This window comes from Chlorocebus sabaeus, chromosome 18 (assembly GCF_047675955.1).
Source record: "Chlorocebus sabaeus isolate Y175 chromosome 18, mChlSab1.0.hap1, whole genome shotgun sequence".
In the NCBI taxonomy this organism is placed as follows: domain Eukaryota; kingdom Metazoa; phylum Chordata; class Mammalia; order Primates; family Cercopithecidae; genus Chlorocebus; species Chlorocebus sabaeus.
Window position 1 is genome coordinate 17794918 of NC_132921.1, and position 7252 is coordinate 17802169.

The following is a 7252-nucleotide window of genomic DNA, read 5'->3' on the forward strand; positions in this document are numbered from 1 at the left end:
CCCCTCTTTGTATTTTCTCACACCCTTTCAAATGGTTCCAGGACCCTTGGATTTCATGGTCCAGGAAGAAAAACGTAAAGACTAACGTAAAGCTGCAAAGAACATGAAACTTAAAAATATCTTCTCCTATGATCATTACTTCTAAAAGCAAAGGACATTGTACATCCTCAGAGGAAAGCGCATTACTTCCCAAGAAAGAAGACTGTCCGTGGCCACTAAATGCCACCCTGCACACACAACATTCTCCTCACTTCTCCTGTTTGTCAAGGAATGCTGAAAACTTTGTCACAGACTGGTGCCAGGTCTTACCCTAGCATTTGAGAGGCACTGCTTTAGGGAACCTGAGAGTTTAGCCACACAGTTCTGTAGAGAAATGGTGGCAAGCTAACATATGTCGAGCACTGACCATTGCCTGCCCCTGTACACAGTCATTATCTCCTAAAATCACCTCAATAACCCAGTTCTAATTAGTCCTCCTATTTCAAATAAGGAAATTGAGGCTCAGAGATGTTGAGAATCACACCCATAGTCAAGTGGTAGAGGAAGGTTTTAATCCAAGTCACTTGACTTCAGGGCCAACCTTTTTTTATTTTTATTTTTTATTTTTTTGAAAAAAGTCTCACTCTGTCACCCAGGCTGGAGTTCAGTGGCAAGATCTCGGCTCCCTGCAACCTCCGACTCCCAGGTTCAAGCAATTCTCGTGCCTCAGCCTCCCAAGTAGCTGGAATTACAGATGTGCACTACCACACCTGGCTGATTTTTGTATTATTTGTAGAGACGGGGTTTCAGCATGTTGGCCAGGCTTTTCTCAAACTTCTCGCCTCCAGTGATCCGCGTGCCTCAGCCTCCCTAAGTGCTGGGATTACAGGTGTGAGCCACCATGCCTGGCCTCCAAACTTTTTTAAATTAAAATTTTTGGAGACAGGATTTTGCTCTGTTGCACAGGCTGGAGTGCAGTGGCATGATCACAGCTCTAAATCCAGGGCTCAAGCAATCCTCGCCTCAGTCTCCTGAGTAGTTAGGACTACAGGCCTGTGCACCATGCTCAGGTAATTTTTTTAATTTGTAGAGGCAGGGTCTTACTATGTTGCCCAGGCTGGCCTCGAACTCCTGGCTTCAACTGATTCTCCCCACTCAGCCTCCTGAAGTGCTGGGATTACAGGTGTGAGCTATCACATCAGGCCCAAGCAAACATTTTAAACCATGATGCTGCACATTACAAAGCTGCTTCTTCACAGAAGGAGCCTCCTGGAGTTTCTGAACAGACTGAAAGGATTTCATAAACGCTACATCCGTTTTTTGTTTGTTTGTTTGAGACACGGTCTCATTCTGTTGCCCAGGCTGTAGTGTGGTGGTGTGATCATAGTTCACTGCAGCCTTGACTTCCTCGGGCTTCGGTGCTTCTCCCATCTGAGTAGCTGGGTCTGCAGGCACATGCCAGCATGCCTGACTAACTTTTGTATATTTTGTAGAGATGGGGTTTTGTCATGCTGGCCAGGCTGGTCTCAAACTCCTGGTCTCAAGCAGTTCTCCCGGCCCGGCCTCCCAGAGTGCTGGGATTACAGGTGTGAGCCAACTCGCCCCCGCTCTACATCAGTTTTGGGTGTACCGCCTACTGAAAAAATGCAAGCATCTGACTAAGACAATCTTTCCTGAATCAGAAACGCTTAAGAGATTTAAACCTCGTGATGGCTGTGTCTCTTCTGGCCTCGTCCCCAGCTGGGTTCACTGCTGGGTCTGACGCCTCTGTCCTGGCACTGTGTCAGCTCCCCACTTTATATCCAGGGTGGGGGCCTGTTCTCTCAAGCTGCTATTCCTATCTGTGTTTGTTCAGAGGCTTCCTTCCTGGCTCTCTTTTTACTTTAAGATCTTCCCTTTTCAGCAACCTTTGCCTTGATGTCTAATTCCAATTGTAACTTAAAATCAGAACCACAGAAAGATATGATCAGGTAGAAGTTGATTTCTTTTCTTTTCTTTTCTTTTCTTTTTTTTTTTGAGACAGAGTTTTGCTCTTGTTGTCCAGGCTGGAGTGCAATGGCACGATCTTGGCTCACCGCAACTTCCACCTCCCGAGTTCAAGCGATTCTCCTGCCTCAGTCTCCCAAGTAATTGGGATTACAGGCCTGTGCCACCACGCCCGGCTAATTTTGTGTTTTTAGTAGAGACAAGGTTTCTCCATGTTGGTCAGGCTGGACTCAAACTCCCGACCTCAGGTGATCTGCCTGCCCCAGCCTCCCGAAGTGCAGGGATTACAGGCGTGAGCCACCATGCCCGGCGTAGAAGTTGATTTCTTGTATTTCTTTACTGGAGACTTGGTTCTCGTAGGACACATCTGTGGAAAAAAGTTGAAGCCTCTTAAATCATTCACAGGATTAAGTGACTGGTAAACCAGACGTTGGTCTTTCCTCTTACTGAAACCAAGGTCTTATTAGTGTATTAATATTGTATCTATTCACCACTTGCTAATTCTGTTTTACTAGAAATCTAATAGTGAGAGAAGCTTCCACTTATGACTCTTTTATAAGCTTGAGGGACACAGAGTCCCTATTAGTTTAATGTGCTGTTGTGTAGATGTGAACATCAGAATCATGGTTAAAAGGGAATTTAAAATGTTCCCCCAGCATCATTCCAGACGGATGAGAAGGCATCCTTTAAAAATTCTCCAGAGAAGAATCTTCCACAGTCAACTATTTTAGCTCATCCCAGTGTTTAATAATCCTTATTGCCAAGACATTTTTTTTCCTTTAATGCAATCCTTTCTGCTGTGGTTTAAATCCAGTTCTTACAGGCACTGTTAGTGGAGCTGAAGAGACCATCATCCATGTTAGTTTTTAATGCAGACCTCTTATCTGCAGAAGAAAATTCTTTAATCTTTTCCTACTTCCCAACCCTTAGAAATGAACCTTTCAGCCAGGCGTGTTGGCTCACAACTGTTATCCCAGCACTTTGGGAGGCCAAGGTGGGTGGATCACCTGAGGTCAGGAGTTTGAGACCAGCCTGGTCAATATGGTGAAACCCCACCTCTACTAAAAATACAAAAAAAAAAAAAAAAAAAAAAATTAGCTGGGTGTGGTGGCAGGCAGCTGTAATCCCAGCTACCCAGGAGGCTGAGGCAGGAGAATTGCTTGAACCTGGCAGGTGGAGGTTGCAGTGTGCTAAGATCACACCATTGCACTCCAGCCTGGGTGACAAGAGCAAAACTCCAACTCAAACAAAAACAAAAACAACTAACCTTTCCATCCTCTTTTGTACAGCCCAAGAATTTAGAAGGGACATCAAATATATCTGGGTTAGCAATTCTCAGATCAGATGCTTCAGAATCACCTGAGAATCGATGCAATGAGCAAGTCGCCCTCCCCAGGTATGCCCCAGCTGAATCTTTGTGGGTGCCACTCCAGAATGGATTTTAACAATCCCAGGTGATCCTGATATTGATGTTGTTTACACAGGCATCTGGGAACCCTTGACCCAGTCTAGTTTGTTCTTAGATTTGCTTATGACCTGCAAACCGACTACTTCCCACAATAGCCCACTCACTACATCCCTAAGAACAGCTTGCTCATGGCCACAGCCCTTCCAACAGAAGAAACGGATTCCTCTTACTAAGCCAAAATTTGCCTCCTTGAAGTTTCTTTTTCTTTTTTGAGATGGAGTCTCACTCTGTCACCAAGGCTGGAGTGCAGTGATATGATCTTGGCTCACTGCAACCTCTACCTCCTGGGTTCAAGCGATTCTTCTGCCTGAGCCTCCCAAGTAGCTGGGATTACAGGCACGCACCTCCATGCCCGGCTAATTTTTGTATTTTAGTAGAGATGGGGTTTCACCATGTTGGCCAGGCTGGTCTTGAACTCCTGACCTCATGTGATCTGCCTGCCTTGGCTTCCCAAAGTGCTGGGATTGCAGGTGTGAGCTACTGTGCGGCCCCTTCCTTGAAGTGTCTATCATTTATATTAGATGTGGCCTCCAGTACCAGAGTATTTCTAATTCTCTTCATTAATTTTTCCAACCCCAAGAATATGCAAATCACATTTTTAGGCCAATATGGGAAAAAAAAAAAAAAAAGAATAGGCCAGGTTTGATGGCTCACGCCTGTAATCCCAGCACTTTGGGAGACTGAGGCAGAAGGATTACTTGAGCCCAGGAATTGGAGATCAGCCAGGCATGGTGGTGCACGCCTGCAGTCCCAGCTACTCGAGGCTGACGTGGGAGGATCACTTGAGCCTGGGAAATCAAGACTGCAGTGAGCCATGATTGCGCTACGGCACTCCAGCCTGGGCAACAGAGCCAGCCCTGGTCACATACATGGTGAAACTTCCCATCCGTTGTCCAAAAGCTCTTGCTTACCATCAGTATATCAATGAAAAAAGAGTTGTCAAAGATCTAACTCAGTGGTTCTCAAACTTGAGTGTGAATCAGAACCACCCAAAGGGCTTGTTGAAACGCAGATTGCCGGGTTCCACCCCCAGAGTATCTGATTCAGTAGGTCAGGGTGGGGACTGAGGCTTGGTTTTCTAATTAGTACCCAGGAGATGCTGTGGCTGGTGGTCCACAGACCACACTTTGAGAACCACTGGGCTAATGAATGCATGCTTAGGGCAGCATTTATCAGCCTATGGAATGAGTACCTGCTGTATCAGAATCCGGGGGGGGGGGGGGTGGCGGGGGACTTTAAAAATAACACATTTTTATAGGGCTTAGGAATCTGGAATTACAGCAAACATTGCAGGTAAATCCTCTTACGGAAATTTGAGAACCCCTTGAGTATGGTTTTCATAGTTTAAAGAGATTTGGACAGGCCAGCGGTTCTCAAAGTGTGGTATCCGAATGACAACATCAGCATCACCTGGGAACTTGTTAGAGAGGCAGATGCATCTTTTCTGAACTATTTTATGTAAAAAAGAAAGAAAGAAAGAAAGAAAAACGAAATGCAATCCATGTTTTCACAAGCCCTCTCAGTACTGTGAGGCATGCTGACCTTTGGGAGCCACCGGCACAGGCGAAGCTCAGAGAAGTGCCATCCCCTCATTATTTCCCCTGCATCTGCTTCTTCCTAGTTTGATTTTGTATTTTTCACTAGAGAACATGTTAATTTATCTTTTGCCATTTCCTAAACTTTGAGGAGCTGCTAGGCTAGCTGGGGAAGCCGGCTTCCCTACAGAAACATTCTGAGTTTGCAGGAACCATACCTGATTTTTTTTTTTTTTTTTTTTTTTCCCTAACTCTGGTAAAATATCCGTAACATAAAAGCTACCATTTTAACCATGTTAAGCGTATAGTTATGTGGCACTAAGTACATTCATTTCCTCGTGCAACTATCTCCACTATGCATTATCTTCCCAAACTGAAACTGTGTAGCCATTCAACAGTAACTCCCTATTGAGTGCTGTGTGCTAACGGCATTCACGTGGTTGTGCAACCCATCTCCAGAATTCTTATCGTCTTGTAAACCTGCAACTTTGTGCCCGTTAAACCAGTCCCCTTTCCCTCTCCACCCAGCCCCTGGCAGCCCCCATTCTGCTTTCCATCACTATATACTATAAATTCACTACTTTGGATGCCTCATAGAAGTGGAATCATGCAGTATTTGTCCTTTTATTTCACTTAGCATAATGTCTTTAAGGTTCATCCATGTCATCGCATGTGGGAGATTTCCCTTTCTTTGTAAAAATTTTAATTGTATTTCTATACTTTAGAATCCCCTTCTTTGTAAAGGCTGACTCACACTTTACTGTATGTATGGACCACATTTTCTTTATCCGTTCATCCATCCATGGCATTGGCTTGTTTCTACCTTTTGACTACGGTGAATAATGCTGTTATGAACATGTGGGTACAAATACCTGAGGCTTCTTCACAGCTTTCCTGGCTGAGTCCACTGAGATTCCTTAGACACTGCCCCATCTCTTACCGGAGCCAAATATGGGGAAGATAAGAAATTGATTAATAATCTGGTAAAGTTTAGAATTAAGTCATAGCTAGGCACATTGGCCCATGCCTGTAGTTCCAGCCTGGGAGAGGCTGAGGCAAGAGGATAGTGCATGCTTATAATCCCAGCTACTCAGGAGGCTGAGGTGGGAGGCCCTTCAGGAGCCCAGGAGTTTGAGGCTGCAAACCTCAAACTTTTACAGGGCTTTGGGGAGGCAGTGCTGCAATCCAGCCTGGGCGACAGAGTGAGACCCTACCTCTAAAAAATAATGAAAATTTTAAAAATGAGAATTAAGTTACTAGTTCAGGTGTGGGTTCTGGACTGTAGATAAATGGTAAGTTTTTCTATCACCCCTAACTCTTCCCCCTGCAAACTCCCTCCTCAAAGTATATTCCACAGGAGGAGGTGCATGCATGTCTTATACAGTGCCAGGCTCCTAGCCCCTGGGACTCCGGCCAGCCAAGAGAAGAGCCTGGTCTATGCATTGAATAACTGAACCATAATTGGAGCCCAGGATCCCTTAGTGAAGACTGGAGGTTCCCAGAACATCTCTACCCACTTGCCCAGTGTCCAGAACTGAGCTCTGCTAGCCCTTGCTGCTTACTCTGATGGTCCAAGCCGGTTCTCTCAGCATGAAGCCCTTCCTGCTGTCCCAAGGCCCAGCCTTTCAGAGTCATTCCTGACCCCTTTCCTGATCGTGCTGCCTTGCTTTTTCTGCTCCTGATGGCCAGCTGGGGTTTTGCCATATAGAGACTTCCGGGGGACACTCTGGACTTCAGTTCATATTCCATGCCTCCATCCTTCAATAGCAGCGGCGCTCCTGCCTCGCCTGTCTTTGGCCTCTGGGAGCCGCGCTCAGAATTAGCACTGAGAGACCCCGGCCTGCGCCACTCTGCTGTGCATCGCTTCTGGAGCTCAGGCTGTGCAGGAAGTTGGGAAGAGGACAGAACACATACTCACTGGCTGATCTGCAGCTTCGTGGCTTTCGTGCCGGCAAGCCACAGCTGTCCAAGCAGCCCTGCGGGGCGGCAGAGGAAACTGTGAGATGTAAAGTCTTCTAGACTCAGAAGGCGCTGGGTTGGGGCCAGATGTGAGTCGAGAGATGCGGAAGATGTTTCATATTCCCCTTGATTCGCACCAGCTGTCCTGGGAACCCACAAATGGGACTGATGATGGATGTTTATTTTCCAAAGGACACTTTCCTCATTTATCTTGAATTTGTTATTTAAATTCTTTGGAGGAGAATTAAAAACCCTACTGGATAATGAAAGACAATTCCTGCCAAGTGAAACTTACCATTCTAGAAATGATTAGCCATCCCCTTCA

General features: G+C 45.9%; 1 long non-coding RNA gene across 1 annotated transcript; it reads right to left on the reverse strand.

Moving 5' to 3' along the window:
• Window positions 1–508: 508 nt before the first annotated feature.
• LOC140709044 (uncharacterized) lies at window positions 509–5939 on the reverse strand. The gene is made up of 2 exons (XR_012089380.1): window positions 5841–5939; window positions 509–2332 (listed from the first exon to the last, which is right to left on the reverse strand). It is a non-coding gene; the product is annotated as an uncharacterized lncRNA (long non-coding RNA).
• Between the last annotated feature and the right edge of the window lie 1313 nt (window positions 5940–7252).